The sequence below is a fragment of the Phoca vitulina genome, unplaced genomic scaffold, assembly GCF_004348235.1.
Source record: "Phoca vitulina isolate PV1807 unplaced genomic scaffold, GSC_HSeal_1.0 scaffold8, whole genome shotgun sequence".
Classification (NCBI taxonomy): domain Eukaryota; kingdom Metazoa; phylum Chordata; class Mammalia; order Carnivora; family Phocidae; genus Phoca; species Phoca vitulina.
The window spans coordinates 61,852,699-61,869,329 of record NW_022589711.1 but is presented as its reverse complement, the minus strand read 5'-3'; the positions used below and the strand labels follow the sequence as shown (position 1 = coordinate 61,869,329).

Below are 16,631 nucleotides of genomic sequence, written 5' to 3'. Positions count from 1 at the left end.
TGTCGTAAAAGGGGACGCAGTGGGCCAGAGGGAAAAGGTCGCTCAAGCAGTGGGCAGGTGCAGAACACGACTTTAGATTGGTTGATGGGTGGGCGGATTGCCTCCTTGCTTGGGCTCAGAGCTGGGGCTTCTCTGTGTTTTGCCCTTTGCTACCGGGCCGAAGGTGCTTGCAAATTCCTGTGGGGAAAGGTATTGGTGCAGAAGGGCGAGAACAAATACTGTGTAGCCTTACTCAGAACACCGCCCCCGCCCCCCCCCCCACTTTTCAGCAAGTCCATTCGCCTTTCATTGTTTATAACTGTCAAGGGTAATGAATATCCTTAAAAATGCCGTAACAGTTCCACCTTGAAGCCAAATAAATACGCAGCAAGCCAGTATAGCAAATGAGAATATGTCCCAGAAAACCAAAACAACAAACCAAATTGTGTTTCAGGGGTGCTCGGTAGCATTTTCTTATTTAAAATAATTTTATTTTAATTTGTGATTTGACCTTGTATAAATATTTGGGGTTTTGTTTTGTAGAACGGAATTATCACTTCAAAGTCAGTTAATACTCTGATCATGGGATTCCCCAAATCCCAACTGAAAAATGCTATTTAAAATTTCTCTTCCTCTCCTCAAAAACTAAGGTTTGGTTTTGCCATTACAGGGCATCAGTTTCATATATCCCTCCATAAATGCTTGAGAAGAGGAAAGTAATGGAGACAGTAATGGAAGTTTTACAATGTTTGATCAAGTAAGTTCGGAGTTACTTTCCACTTAGAACTTATAAAGTACTAGAAATCGATTTACATTGCAATGAAATTCTGCTTTGATGAGCTGGTTGCATATTAGACAAGTATGCAAATTTGTTGGCCTTTTTTTCCCCATCTGTAAAAAGATTCTGCATTTGGATCCTTAAGAATTCATCTAGCCCTGGGATTTTTGTAATGTAATTTATTGTCAACCAAAATTTCTTATGTATTATATAAAGAATTTTCTATTATGTATATTTTTGGTATGTACAAACTACAGCATATAGGTTGCTTGAGGAACAGGTTAACGTACAGAAGCCCAGTCTCAGGAAACCAGGGATAGGTAATATAGGGAGACACTTGAAGTGGACAAGGCTCTGTTTTTGGAGGCAAGTCAAAGTGGATGTACAACCTAGTTCTGTCACTAGTCGTATGATTTTAGATAAGTTATTTCTGACTCTGAATTTTCTCATTTGTAAAACAAGGGTAATGATGACTACCTCACCAAATTTTTGTGAGGATAGAGAATTATGTACATGGTCTGCTCTGCATGTAATTATCACTCAGTGTGTTGGCCATTATTATGAGGCATGTTGAAGTACAAATTGGTGTGTGGGAGGCCCTCTCAATTCTCATGATACCTCACTCATGGATGTAAGTCTGGTCATCTTTTCCCTTCCCACTAAGGACATGGAAAGAAGCTATAAAAGTAATCTTTTGAAATTTCCATCAACTGATGAATGGATAATCATTCCTTGCTTCTTCTAGCTTCTGATGACTGCTAGCATTCCTTGACTTGTGACTGCATCACTTCAATTTTCAAGGAAGGTCAGTATCTTGAAATCACTCTCTACTCTGTCTTCACATTGGCTTTCTTTGTGTGTAGAATCTCCTCTTCCGTTTGAAGGATCCATATAGTTGCATTTAGGGTCCAATCCTATAATCCAGGATAATCTCCCCATCTCAAAATCCTTAATTTAATCATAGCTGCAAAGACTTTGGTATGTGAGAGGTGAGAGTAGAAAGAAGTGTTCTTGATTGTGCCTTTCAAATACTTTTTGACCATGACTCTTAGTAAGAAATACATTTTATATTGTGACCCAGAGAACTTGAACACAGACACACAGAAACACACACATATGCACACAGAAATACACATTGAATTTAATGTGTATTTATTTAATTATTATTACTTTTTATGACTAGCACATTTTTTTAAGTGCTTCAAAGGCAAACAGAGTTTAGAGCATATAGCAGAGAAAGTGGTAAAGGTTCTCCAATAGAGAAGCTACTACACCAGAGATTTATAGTAATAGGTACAAACTATTCAGACCTCTTAAATAGGAATATTAAAGAATCTTTGAAAGGAAACAAAATCCTATATAATTTGGGGGACAGATCAGCAGCCTTATCAGGTTAGGAAGACTTGACATTGCTAAGTCACTTTCTACATTGATGCTATATTGCCTTCTTCACCTTTCCTTCTCAGTGATCAGTTTATATTCTAGGACAGCTCAGTGGAGTGGCTCATTAATATGTACCCATAGAGCTCTGAATCTAAAGTGCTATGTTCTATTACTAATAGGAATCCAAGTATCAGTGAGATCATTCTTAGGTAGGTATAGCCAGGAATTCCCACGACCACTTACCCTGAAATGAAAACGACACTCTCAAATTAGTTTAAAATGTTATGCACAATCAAAAGTGATTGTTAGAGATGATCTCTCAGAGTGGTGTAACCTATCATTACTTCTAGATCTGTATTAAAAACAGCAAATGAAGGGTGCCTGGGTGGCTCAGTCAGTTAAGCACCTGCCGTCGGCTCAGGTCATGATCCTGGAGTCCTGGGATCCAGGGATCCAGCCCCGTGTCAGGCTCCCTGATCAGTGGGGAGTCTGTTTCTCCCTCTCCCTCTCCCTCTGCCACTCCCCCTGCTTGTGCTTGCTCTCTCTCTCTCTCTGTCAAATAAAAAAAATAAAAATAAAAACAGCAAATGACTCGACTAGAACCTGAAAGAAGATAACATAGGACATGAGAAACTATGGGAATACTTAGAATACTAGTAGAGCTGCAAACCTCTTCAGAGAAAAGCCTCCTTATTGACCATTTTGTTAAAACACACTCCTCTGCTCCATTCAGAGCTGAGGAGTTTGCTGAAACCAGAGGTGACTCAGGAAACTGGGTAGTCTCCTGCTTTCTGCCAGTCCAAAGCAAACTGCTGTCTGTCTGCATGTCTTGCATCCTGAGCCCTCAAATAACTGCTCTGCGAAGTTAACAATGTCAGAATTCTAATTTGCATTTCTTGTTCTAAGATATTGTTGGCAGAATGTTTGTGCTTTTCTTTTTAAGAAATTAAAATGAATGTTTAATTCAGCATAGAAAAAAACAGGGAATAAATGTTCAATAAAAGAATAGTTACATAATTTGTTTCATTCTCTGTAAAGTCGACATAATACTAGTACTTCATTGCATTGTTTTAAGAATGAAGTTAGATAATATACGTAAAGCATATAGTATATAAATAACATAACTGCTCAGAGAGCATATTATTTTTACTTCAGCTTATCTCCTCAACCCTGTATTCTCTAATTTAGCCCTTTCCAGCTCAGGTCAAAGTTCTCTAACCTGGCCCCACAATTCCAGAGAGTCTCATTATTCTGTCAATTTTTAGGCTCCAATGAGATGAGATTACTCTGTCAACCCAGTAGATACCAAGGAAACGTGTTCCTCTGTGTCTTATTTCTCACAAAGATGAGTTCTGCTGCATTGTTTTGCAGGTATTCAATATGTCTCTCTGATAGACCTAAATCCATCTTCAGCCACAAATTACGAACTCTAAGGAATTAGGGCTGCTTGGCCTATACCCCTGGTTTGTCGCTTTCTCTTTTGACGGCTACTTTGTCCAAGTTTTCATTCACTTCCTCTCCCTTGGGATTGTGCTTTTCTTTTTTGTCCTCTCAGAGAATATTTAACATCAAAGTTTATTTTCCAAGGATTAAAAAAAGCCAAGTTTTCTCACAGATTGCTAAATGATAGTTTGTCTTGCCAATGGCTAAACATTCAGATAACCAAGAGACAAATTTCTTAAAACATGATATATTACAAATACTTTCTTGCAGTTTTGAGATACAGCCTTCTGAGACTCCATATTCAATCCAGTGGGTTCCAAATGGATCTAAAAGGGTTCAGTTCAATCGGAAATCGATGTTGGGTGCTACAGTCAGTTCTAAGGTAACCGAATTGGAGAAAAATTATTAAAACTATATGACTGGATCTGGTTTTAGACTTTTAGGTAAGTTCACTTTAAAAAAATAGGATTGTGGCATGTGGCAAGGAAACAGAACTTCTGATCAGTTATATTCAGAAATCTTGGATGGATTTGAGAAAAAAGCAAACTTAAAGGCCCGTGCATGGGCTTCATCTTACTCTCTTGCAGAGACTGAATGGGTGAGAGGGTAAGACCACCTTTCTGATGCAAAAGAACAACTCTTTCTCTTTTCTGCCTGAACTTGGATCAGTTCTGTGACCTTCTCTCTTGCCACAATATATATCTGCTTTCCTAGGGCCCTGGAAGCCATTGCCCTGCTGGTTTTGGAGTGTATTCAACCAAGAATCAAGTTTCCTCTTTTTGATACATAAATCATTTGTCTGATGAAGCTTTGGGTGTGCTTCTTTGTCTTTGTCATCAGCTCCCATTGCACTTGAGCAAGCTTTTCCTACTACATCTTCCTTCGCATTCAATAATTCCTTTCAAAGTTTCTTGATCTTTAGCTCTTCAAATGTGTTCACAGAAACTGTCTGAAGGGTTTCTAGGTCCATCCCACAGCTAAACTTGCTGATCATTAGTTATTTCTTCCATTTTGCTTATCCTTTTTACCATCTCTCTCTTTTTTCAGATAAGCTGTTTACACCTCTTCCAACATTCTTTGTTAAGTTTTTGTTGCTTGGAATTTTCCTCATGGAGTCGTACAGTTTGTTCTTGCAGCCATCCCAAGGAATGGTTAGAAAAGACCAAGGTTCCAGAAAGATCATTAGGTATTTCTCCAAATACTACATGATCTATCCGGTGGAGCTTGAGTGGAATCATAACCAGCAGTTCATTCAGCCACTGCTGTGTCTCTCATTGGTAAACCTCTAGGGCCTCCTTTGCTGCATTCAGGTTATTTGTCATAATTTTTACTTTTTTGGATAGCGCATCATATTTCTTTTTGAGGTTATTGGTAATTTTCTTTCCTTCAACTAAGGCCTCCTCAGTGTCCATCCTTTTCTATCAGAGTTGAAGGGCCAGTTCAAAAAGACCCATATCACAATTTGTTGGGCAAATAATATCATCAAAAACCTTATTATGAGATTCATATTCATCCTCATCACTCTCCCAGCCGGATTCTTCTTCACTTGATTCATCATTATCCTCAACTTCATCAGCATCTCATTCACCCTCCTTTTTCTTCATCCACTTACTACTCTTTTAAGACTTTCATGAGGAAATTAGCAAATTTATTGTTTTCTCCAATGGCAGCTTGGAAGCCCATATAGAGTGACTTTTCTTGGTCCTGGAGCTTGGCAATTTCATTCTTTTTCTCTTCCATCTCTTTAAGAGTTTCATTTATTTTCCATTGCAAGTCCAGTTCCTCTCTGCCTCCTGAATTATGTGCTCTTGAAGTACATTCTCCTGTTTTTCAAAATTCTCGAGGAGAAGCATTTTTTGAAATAATGTGACATGGTGCAGGTCAGATCATTTCATCTGAGTATCTAGTTTTAGTTTCTGATGCCTTGGGAGATAGAGTTCTGCATCAAAAGCGACAGTTCTTTGATCCTGTTGGTCAAATACTGTTGCATGTATAAGTGTTTAATGTCATCCCTTTTTGTAATCTCCAGCTTCACATCAGTTGGATCTGCTTTTTCAAATTCCATTAACTTTGGAGTATCTAGGCTGAGTGTTGATGCCGTTGATGATCTAGACGATGAATCTCATGTCATCAGATCACTGTCCTTTCCAGAAGAGAATCTGAGAGCCTGCAAGACCCTGACTTTTCATCCTGACTCTTCGTCCGCTGTTGCTTAAAACTAGGAGAGTTTCCTCATTATACTGAAATCTCTTTTCTGGAACTTCTGGGTATATCTGGGGGGATTTGGGGAATAGGGATATGCTTGGATATGTGAAGAATCAACTGAATGCTCTTCAGTTCTTGTACCAGGCACTGTATTTCCTCGATGACAGCCACGGTGAGGTCTTGAAGAGAGAGGATGTACCTGTTCATGTGCATTTTCTTTGAATGGGCCATGGGATCTAGGTGTCCCAGTTTCTCTTTCTTCTTCGTGGCATTTATTCTCATATGCTGAGGTATCTTATAGTATAAGGCTGTCTTCAGATTAAAGTCTCCCATATACAACTGGTCTCTTTGATGGCTTCAGCATCTTGGGAATCTTCATAGTCATCATCAGGTTTACTCTTGTACAGTTCCTTCCATTCTTTTTTTTTCACTGCTGAATCTTAAGTTGGGCCCCTTTCAGCTTTTAATATGTTTCTTCCTTTTCTCAATTTGATTTTTCACCATAATTTCTCTTAGGGTTTTAGGTAGAATTTCTTCCCTTTCTCTATAATTGATTCTTTTTTTTCTATAATTGATCTGTTCATTTAAACTGCATATGCTTTGGTAATTCTTCATTCATTTCTAGAAGTTTCCAAAATTTATTCCTTAAAGCTTTGAGTTCTCTCTTTCCAGCCTTTACTCTCCCACTTCTTTCATTAACTTGTTATGTTCTCTTTTTCTTCTGGCATTCTCAATACTGTAGGCTTTAGGATTTTCCATATCTTCTGGCGTTGGCTCTGCTTCAATTCCTAACCTGGGAGACAGCACTTTGGCTTTGATGGCTTTGTTTAGCTCAAATTCAGAAAATGTGGTGAAAACAAAATATTAATACCTGTTCCAGTGGTCACCAAAAAATGGTCATCAAAGCTAGGATAGATGCCTTTAATCCATAACCATAATTATTGGCATGCATATTGAAGTGCCAGTAGTCTACCATATTCGTCAATGAAGGATTTTTCTGGCTTAGGATACTAAGACTCGAATTTCTCCATTTTGCATTCCACAAAACATCAGTCTTGGCTAATGCTGAAAGTGATAGTTTGGATGGGATTATTCTCTGTGTCTTCAAGAAGAAAATCAGAAGGCTCATCCTTCTTTTCTGTGATATCACTGTTTTTGTCATATGGGGGAACTCACAATGATACAGAAAACCAGAGTCATAGCCACCCAAAGAAACCCAGAACTTCCTTGGCTCAGAGTAAAATCCACAGAGGATGTGACAGGGAATTGATGGAATAAAGATTTCTGGTAATGGCTCCTCTTCCTCCTCTTCACCCTGGAATTCCTTTTCTCCATCTTCTCCCATCTCTGCTGCTAGCCTCTTCCTCTTTTCCTTCTCCTTTGACTCCATTTGTTTCTTTCTCTTTCTGTTTCTATTAATCTCAGAATCTTAGATTTGACACTTGAGAAATGGAAACATTTTATGCACATGTCTTTGATTTCATAGGACATGACATTATGATCTTCCTCTTCCTCCTTTGTTTTTTTAAAAAAGATTTTATTTATTTATTTGAGGGAGAGAGAGAGAGCAAGCCTGAGCAAGTGGGAGAGAGCATGAGCAGGGGGGAGGGGGAGGGAGAGGGAGAGGGAGCAGCAGACTCCCCACTGAGCAGGGAGTGCGACATGGGACTTGATCTTAGGACCCCGGGATCATGACCTGAGCTAAAGGCAGATGATTAATTGACTGAGCCACCCAGGCGTCCCCCTTTTCCTCCTTTGTAGTTGGAAATGGATTTTCAAGAACATGGCCATTCTCACAGATAATCAGTAAAGTACTTTCAGGATGGGAGATTGAAGACCATGTTAACTGGCAAACACATCCATATTATATAATATAATCGATTGGCTTATAATCCTTTTCTACCTCAAAGAAGAAGACAGTTTGATCTTTACTCCCTGTAGCTAGAATTTCTCCATCGTGTTCCTAAGCTAAAACAGTGACACAAACAGTATGGGGTTTGAAAACCTGTTTCAAATGAATATCTGCATTTGAAATTTTCTTCTGTCCTACAAAATTATGAGTCATTTTGGATCATAAAGTTCAAGAATTTGAACAACTCCATATTTGAATCCTACAATAATCTGTGTTTATGTGTAGCTAACCAGTCAGGGTACATAAGCAAGGGCAGTACCTCCTAGTTTGAATTTCATTTGAGCCAAAGGAGTTTTGCTAGCAGAATCATAGATTTGAACAGAGCAGTTCAAGGCAGTAGTGGCCACGAGATACATGAGGGGAGAGATAGCCAAGGCTTCAGTAGCTTCAGAATAGAAGGAGAAGAGGCATTCTGGGTCTTGAGTCATATTTGAAGTTTGAATTTTATGTGTGTTTTAATTAAATTTAATTGAATGTTTTTTTTCTTTTATTATGTTATGTTAATCACCATACATTACATCATTAGTTTTTGATGTAGTGTTCCATGATTCATTGTTTGCATATATCACCCAGTGCTCCATTCAATATGTGCCCTCTTTAATACCCATCGCCAGGCTAACCCATCCCCTGAACCCCTCCCCTCTAGAACCCTCAATTTGTTTCTCAGAGTCCATAGTCTCTCATGGTTCATCTTAATTGAATGTTTTTGAGACAATACTTATCTTTACTTCATGAGACATATGCTGGTCATTTCCATTTCTTAAAAAAATGCTGGGAGGGACGCCTGGGTGGCTCAGTTGGTTAAGCAACTGCCTTCGGCTCAGGTCATGATCCTGGAGTCACGGGATCGAGTCCCACATCGGGCTCCCTGCTCAGCAGGAAGTCTGCTTCTCCCTCTGACCCTCCCCCCTCTCATGCTCTCTCTCTCTCATTCTCTCTCTCAAATAAATAAATTAAAAAAAAAAATGCTGGGAAACCCTTTAAATTCACAGCCCACTAATTTGTCATGATTGTAAGTATGGAAAGCATCATGCCATAAGATTCCACACTTGGAAATATGATGCCAGGCAAATAAGAGTTGTTTTTTTCCCTAAAAATTATGTGGCAGACATTGTGCTATATTCTTTATGTAGATTATTTCACTTTATTCCATGACAGTAATACTTATTTCTGCTTTGCAGATGAAGATATTTTGCTGGATGTATTTATTTTTCCCTCCAGATCCCTTCTCTGTTATTTTCCATTCTGCTCTGTATCCCAGAGGAACACACAAGGTTAGGAGCCTCTCTCTTCTTCTGGCTTAGGATTCAGTTATATCCATGATCAGAAGATCAGAAGGTAGGAGAACAGTGAGTTAATGATGTTCATTTCTCCATCTTCATTCCTGGTGGTTGCCACAGGCTGATTGAGTTAGTCCACTGAAGAATACAGTTTCTGTTGTGTGTGTGTTCAGGTAATTATTCCCACTCTTTGCTCCTTCAGGTCTAAGAATAGTAGTGACTTCTTTGGCCCCAGTGGCCTTACCATACTCAGGACAGTTGGCCATCATTTGTGAATTTCTCTTAATCTTGTGTGTACCTTTGTAAACAGTCCCTTTATTAAATTCTCCTCAGTTACTCCATTTGAGTATAGTTTGCATCTGTTTCTAGCATGGATGGTGATTATTATAAGAAGCTATTTCAATAATTCAACTAGGAGTTGATGGTAACAGTGGAAATGGAAAGAAGGGCTGGACTCCTGCTTATGTGTTGAAGAAAGAACCGATAGAATTTGCGGATGGACGAAATGTAGTGTGTGAGAAAAAGAAAGGATTCAAAAGTGACTCCAAAGCTGTAGTCTTGAGCAGCTGGAAGGATGGAGTTGCCACTTAATGGGACTGGAAAGACTTCGGGAAGAATAAGTTGGGGAACTTTCGTCATGTTAAATTTGAACTTAACTAGGTATCCAAAGAGTGTTTTCACATAAACATTTGGATGTACAAGTGTGATGTCAAGAGAGAGTTCTGGGAGTCATCAGCCCAGAGATAGTCTCCAAGGCCATGGAACAGATGAAATCATCCATTGCCTGAGTGGAGAGAGAAAGAAGAGGAATAAGGGCTGTCTTGTAGAATCTTCCATATTTGGAATTCAGGGAGATAAGGAAGAACCAGAAAATTAGATTGAAAAGGGGTGACCAGCAACGAGGTGAGTGTGGTGTCCTGGAAGCCAAATGAAGAAAGTGTTCGGTGGAGGAACTGTGTAAAATTCTGCTAACAGTCAAAAGAACAACTGAGAATTGACTACTAGAGAGATCACTGGTGACATTTATGTGAAGAGTTTCTGTTCTGTGATGGGGACAGAAGTTTGATTGGAGTGGATTCAAGGAGGCTGGGAGGAGAAAGAGTAGAAATATGGATTATAAGACATCTCTTTCAAAGAATTTTGCTGAGGGCGCCTGGGTGGCTCAGTTGGTTAAGCGACTGCCTTCGGCTCAGGTCATGATCTCAGGGTCATGGGATCAAGCCCCTCATCAGGCTCCCTGCTCAGCGGGAAGCCTGCTTCTCCCTTTCCCACTCCCCCTGCTTGTGTTCCCTCTCTCGCTGTCTCTCTCTCTCTGTCAAATAAATAAATAAAATCTTTAAAAAAAAAAAAGAATTTTGCTGAGAAGGGAATTTGAGAAATAGGATAGTACCCAGAGGGAGAAGCAATATAAGGAGAGTTTTTTGTTTTTGTTTTTGTTTTAAGATAGAAGAAATAAAAGCATATTTATCTGCTATAGGAATGACCTTATAGAAGGGGAAATCTGACAATTCATTGAATCACATAATCATATAGTTAATATTAATACTTTAATTCAATAATTTTAATAATATTAATTAGATAACATAATATTAATAAATTATATAATTTAAATATGAGAAGAAAGTATAGATACCATTTTTTTCCCCCAACGGCATTGCTTTATTAATGAGAACACAGGGCCTCAGAGTAGCTTACTGACTTCTAAAGCCCTGGCAGAGTCCAGTACCTGGCCACCCTTACTGTCTACTTTCCAGATGTGTATAATGTTAGGGTCATAAGATGAGAGATGAGAGGGTCACAGAATTGCCTTTCCCTGTATTTCCTGACCATTGTTTTTAGGAGTTATCTCAGATCTGGATTAATGGAGTTGAAGTTCCTGACTAGCAGCCGTTTAGTCTAGGGAGTATTGTCTGGGCAGTTGCTCACATAATGCTATATGTAAAACTAAATGGCACTCAGTAAATATTTTCTTCCTTTCCTTCTTCATTCTACCTCTGCTTATCCTTTTCCTTCCCTCCTTTCCTCCAATGATCCTGCCGTGACCTGATAATCTACCATTGGGAATTCATCTTGTTGTCCCCTGTTTGGATATGAATATTCTTGGTAGATGATCACACTGAACTGTGGTCTATAGCTCTCTTTGAAGTATTTTAAGAGATCGTTTTGGGGTTATAACTAGTAAAATGAATACTTTAATGGGGTATAGAAAGGAAGGAAGAAGAGATTTCAAGCAACAGGGACCAAGGACAGGCCCAGGTAGGAGTCATATGAAGACCAGGGTGGCAGAGAAGTGGAGGGAATGCTGCGAAGCCAGAAGGGAGGGCTCAAGGTCCAGCCGCTCTACTCCAGTCATCTGCCCCCAGTCAGCTAAGCTCACCCTGCCCTGTGGCTATTATAAAATAATTTGTAGCTATTTCTCCTGTGATTTTTCTCTCCCCTTTTCTCAAGTTGTTTCATTTTTTCCTCACTGCATCTGTTTTAGTTTGATTTCCTACTTTGCTTTTTAATTACAAGAACTGTTGTCCTTATTTAGTCTGGAGTAGGAGTAGAGGGCCAGTCAGAGAACTGAAATATGTTTGACCAGAGTCACAGCACTTAGGAGGCATGTATTTGTGGATAAAGTCTTTGTTTTCAGTCTATGAGGAAGGAAAATTGAGGCATTCAGGATTTCAGGGGACTTGGAAATTGGGGTAGCCTTGGCATCTTTTTGCAAATGGAGATTTTCCATTCAGTCCTCCATTTCATTCCATCTTTGCATGTCTTTTTCTGTTGCATTTCTCAGTTCTTTTCCCCCCTTCCCTAGCCAGGGTTCCATTTGTATGTAGCAGCTTTATGCATTGAATAAATCAAGCCCTCCCTGCTGAGCTGTCAGCAAATGGAACTGACCAACAGAACAGCCTGTGTAAGTGCATCTTGTGCTGGGGCCAGACAGACAAGCACAATTATTTGATTGCAGGAGATTGCCACTAAATGAGAGTGAAATAGTGGGTCTGAGACTTGTTGGTGAATATTATTAATAATATAGTGTCATGCATTAATAACATAGTGTCATGTGAAACAAAGCTACACTGGAGGGTCTGTCTGAAGTCCCATTTTAAATCACATTTTCAGGGAGGTAGATGATGGAGGAGATGAGATAAAATAAAGCAAGGTGTCTTTAGGCACCCATTTGGGAGTTTCAGTTTGACCTAGGCTGAAGTTAGGAGAATACATGTTGCCATCATAAGTTATTTGGTGGCCAGAATGAAGCATGGGATTTGTTTCTGGCTAATTGTCATAAAAATCTCATTACTATAATGCTCTATTGTGAAAATCATCTTCACTCTTATTAGAGTCCTTGAAGAGAGGCCATTGCAAAAACTCCATGAGAAATGGAGTGTGATGTCCTTCGTTATTGCATAGTCAACTTCCTTAGCCCACCCACCACAGACAGTCATTCCATACTCTTCCACCTCTCCCTTCATAAACCTCATCATCCTGCCAAATAGGATGCATCACCATCATCCTCCAGATGTGCTTTGAAGTTCACTGCCCCTGGGCTTTTACTCAAGTCATTCTCTCTATTCCAAGTGCCCTTTCCTGGTCTAATCGCTGTCCATCAGTTAAAGGCCCAGATCAAATGTACCTTCTGTGAAGCTGTCTTTGTTTATTCTTCTTTGTTCATTGTGAACAGGTGTCCACAAACTTTATGTAAAGGAACAGATAGTAAAATTAGGCTTTGTAGGCCACATATAGTGTATTTATTCTTTGTTTTATCAAAATGTGAAAACTAGCTCATGGACCTTGACAAAAGCAAGTCGCAGGATGAATTTGGCTCATGGGCCTTAGTTAGCCAATCCACGGTCTAAAATGATCTCTCCTTTCTCTGAACTTCTGTACAATTTTGTTTGTGTTACACATGCCACTTACCACATCTAGCCTTGTATAGTAATTAGTGGTATCTGAGTATTTTCTCTGTTGGACTGAAGATTCTTGACAGTTGAAATCATGTCTCATATACTTTACAACATCTATTGTAATATCTGAACATAGAAAGTAGCCAAAGAATATTTGTAAAATGAATGAATCTATTACTTATAGTATCTTTCAGCAAGAATATAATTTATTTCCCAGCCCTTCCAAGCTCTTCCAACCCTTGACTTTCTGACAGGTAGGTCTTCCACCTTTACTCTGAAGCTGGACCCCTTAATAAGGCCATTGTGCACCATAAATACAATACAATGTATTGTATTCTATACATAGAATATTGTTTTCATTTATTAAATATTGTATTCATTGAGCACTTATTATGTGCAAAGCTCTGAGAAAACATCAATGGATAAGATAGACAGCAACCTCAGCCCCTGTGGTGCTTTTGCAGTCTTGGCTGGGAAGCATGATCTTAATATGAGCTCCCTTCCTGACATGTCTCAACTGCACTTTTCTGTTTTTCAGATCACCACTTAATATTTGCTACTTGGTTTACCTGGGTAGAAGAAATAATAAAAATTATAATACTAGAAGCTAACATTTATAAAAGATTTTATTTATTTATTTGACACAGAGAGAGAGATAGAGCACAATGAGGGGGAGAGGGGGAAGCAGCCTCCCCGCTGAGCAGAGAGCCCCATGTGGGGCTCGATCCCAGGACCCTGGGATCATGACCTGAGCCGAAGGCAGCCGCTTAACCAACTGAGCCACCCAGGCGCCCCTAGAAGCTGACATTTAATATATACTTTAGACAGTAATAGATACCCTCTTTAATATGTACACCCATAGGGACATTAGGGAAATTATCCATAAGGAATTTGTCCATAAGGAATTTCAGGAAGCAGTTAACTGTGTTTAGTTATTTTGTTGTCAATCTGGATAGGCTGGTGATCACAGCTGTCACTTAACCAGATTATAGGAGATAAACCAGTCTACTAGAGGCAGTATCTTGATCACCCACTGAAGTAAGCAACATCAGTTAGCATAGGCACATTAGTGGTGGTTTAAAAAGATAACTTAGCCAGTAAGTGAAGGACTAGAGATTTGATTTAAGGTCTGTTTGAGTCCTAAGCCTGATATTTCCAGTGTAATCAAAGTAATGTTGCCTCATGTTGTTTCATTCTGAGCACAGATTTGCATTGATAGGAACAACAGTGAAGTAAAACATAAAAATAAGAAACAAAAATAAGTACACATACAATTTGTTGAAAGACATTAAGATCTTTATGGCAATCTCTGAAGAAAATATTTAAAGAGGGACTAAGGTCTTAATAAGAACTTAATAAAAGTTCAAATAGATTAAGTTCTTTGTCTGCCTCACACAAAATCCATTGCCAAACAAAGCTTTTAGCTCTCCCAGTTCCCCCCAGTGCTGTTTGCTCAACTCTTTTTCCTCTTGCCACCATTCCTCAATCTGTTTTATTCCCTTTTCCAGTTACTATGTGCACATTCAAGGTTTTCCTATTCCTTTATATTGTCTGCCTCCCCACAGTCCACACTGTGGTAAGTCAAATTCTAAGATGGTTCCCAAGATTCCTAGGCACTGGTGTTCACCTGCTCTATGATTTTATCCCCATGGGTGTGGGCTGGACCTGTGAACACAGTGGGATCATCGCCCCTTGATTAGATTAGGTAATATGGCAAAGGTGATTAGATAGTCATTCCTGTGGTTATAGTACTTTCTGTAAGAAACTGTTGCAGCAGACCAGAGTGAGATTCTCATGCTTGCTTTGAAGACTTAAGCTGTCATGTTTCAAAAGGCCTATGGTTAGGACCTGAAGGTGGCTTTTGGGAGCTGAGAACAACCTGTAGGAGCTGACAGCCAGTAAGAAAATGGGGCTTAGTTCTACACCTGCAAGAACTGAATTCCGCCAACAACTTCACTGTGTTGGGAAGAGGCCCCCAAGCCTCAGATGAGATTGCAGCCCAGGCTGATATCTTGGTTTCAGCCTTGTGAGAACCTGAGCAGAGAATTTAGCTACAGTCTCTTTTCTTACCTTCTTCTGGATCAGTCAAGTGTTTTGTTTTGTTTTTTTTCAATTCCATTTCTGGGATGCCTGGGTGGCTCAGTAAGTTAAGCGTCTGCCTTCAATTCAGGTCATGATCTCAGGGTCTTGGAATTGAGTCCTGCATCTGGGTCCCTTCTCAGTGGGGAGTGTGCTTCTTCCTCTTTCTCTCCCTCTGCCCTCCTGCCCGCCGCACCCCCGTGCATGCATGCTCTGTCTCAAATAAATAAAGTCTTCATTTTTTTTTTTGTTTTATTTTTTTTATGTTCAGTTAGCCACTGTATAGTACATCATTAGTTTTTGATGTAGTGTTCAGTGATTCATTAGTTGCATATAACATCCAGTGCTCATCACAACACATGCCCTCCTCAATACCCATCACCCAGCTATCCTATCCCGCCACCCCCTTCCCCTCTGAAACCCTCAGTTTGTTTCCCAGAGTCCATAGTCTCTCATGGTTCGTCTCCCTCTCTGATTTCTCCCCCTTCATTTTTCCCTCCCTTCTCCTATGGTCCTCCATGCTATTCCTTATGTTCCACATATGAGTGAAACCATATGATAATTATCTTTCTCTGCTTGACTTATTTCACTTAGCATAATTCCCTCTAGTTCCATCCATATCGATGCAAATGGTGGGTATTCATCCTTTCTGATGGCTGAGTAATATTCCATTGTATATATGGACCACATCTTCTTTATCCATTCATCTGTTGAAGGGCATCTCAGCTCCTTCCACAGTTTGGCTATCGTGGACATTGCTGCTATGAACATTGGGGTACATGTGCCCCTTCTTTTCACTACATCTGTATCTTTGGGGTAAATACCCAGTAGTACGATTGCTGGGTTGTAGGGTAGCTCTATTTTTAGCATCTTAAGGAACCTCCATACTGTTTTCCAAAGTGGCTGTACCAGCTTACATTCCCACCAACAGTGTAAGAGGGTTCCCCTTTCTCCACATCCTCGCCAACATTTGTTGCTTCCTGTTTTGTTAATTTTTGCCATTCTAACTGGTGTAAGGTGCTATCTCATTGTGGTTTTGATCTGTATTTCCCTGATGGCTAGTGATGTTGAACATTTTTTCATGTGTCTGTTAGCCATTTGTATGTCTTCTTTGGAGAAGTGTCTGTTCATGTCTTCTGCCCATTTTTTGCTCCCAAAAAACAAAGAGTCCAGGGTCAGATGGCTTCCAAGGGGAATTCTACCAAACATTTACAGAAGAATTAATATGTATTCTACTGAAGCTGTTTCAAAAAAATAGAAACAGAAGGAAAACTTCCAAACTCTTTCTATGAGGCCAGCATTACTCTGATCCCAAAACAGGCAAAGACCCCATCAAAAAGGAGAATTACAGACCAATATCCCTGATGACCATGGATGCCAAAATACTCAACAAGATCCTAGCCAATAGGATCCAACAATACATTAAAAGGATTATTCACCACGACCAAGTGGGATTTATTCCTGGGATGCAAGGGTGGTTCAACATTTGCAAATCAATCAATGTGATAGAGCACATTAATACAGGAAAGGACAAGAACCATATGATCCTCTCAATTGATGCAGAAAAAGTATTGACAAAATACAACATCTTTTCCTGATTAAAACTCTTCAGAGTGTAGGGATAGAGGGAACATTCCTCAATATCATAAAAACCATCTATGAAAAGCCCACAGTGA

The 16,631-nt window shown here is 39.6% G+C and overlaps 1 protein-coding gene and 1 pseudogene across 2 annotated transcripts in view; one reads left to right on the top strand and one right to left on the bottom strand.

The window, feature by feature from the left end:
- The first annotated feature begins 108 nt into the window (after positions 1 to 108).
- The window catches only part of SOX2 (SRY-box transcription factor 2), an 808,376-nt gene continuing 791,853 nt past the window's right edge, over positions 109 to 16,631 (top strand). For both annotated transcript variants that reach the window (XM_032407116.1, XM_032407115.1), the window contains exons 1-3: positions 109 to 189; positions 650 to 736; positions 1,503 to 1,562. The gene's annotated coding sequence lies outside the window, so the exon portion shown is untranslated. The remainder of the gene's footprint in view (positions 190 to 649; positions 737 to 1,502; positions 1,563 to 16,631) is intronic.
- On the bottom strand, positions 4,033 to 8,143 carry LOC116633706 (annotated as a pseudogene).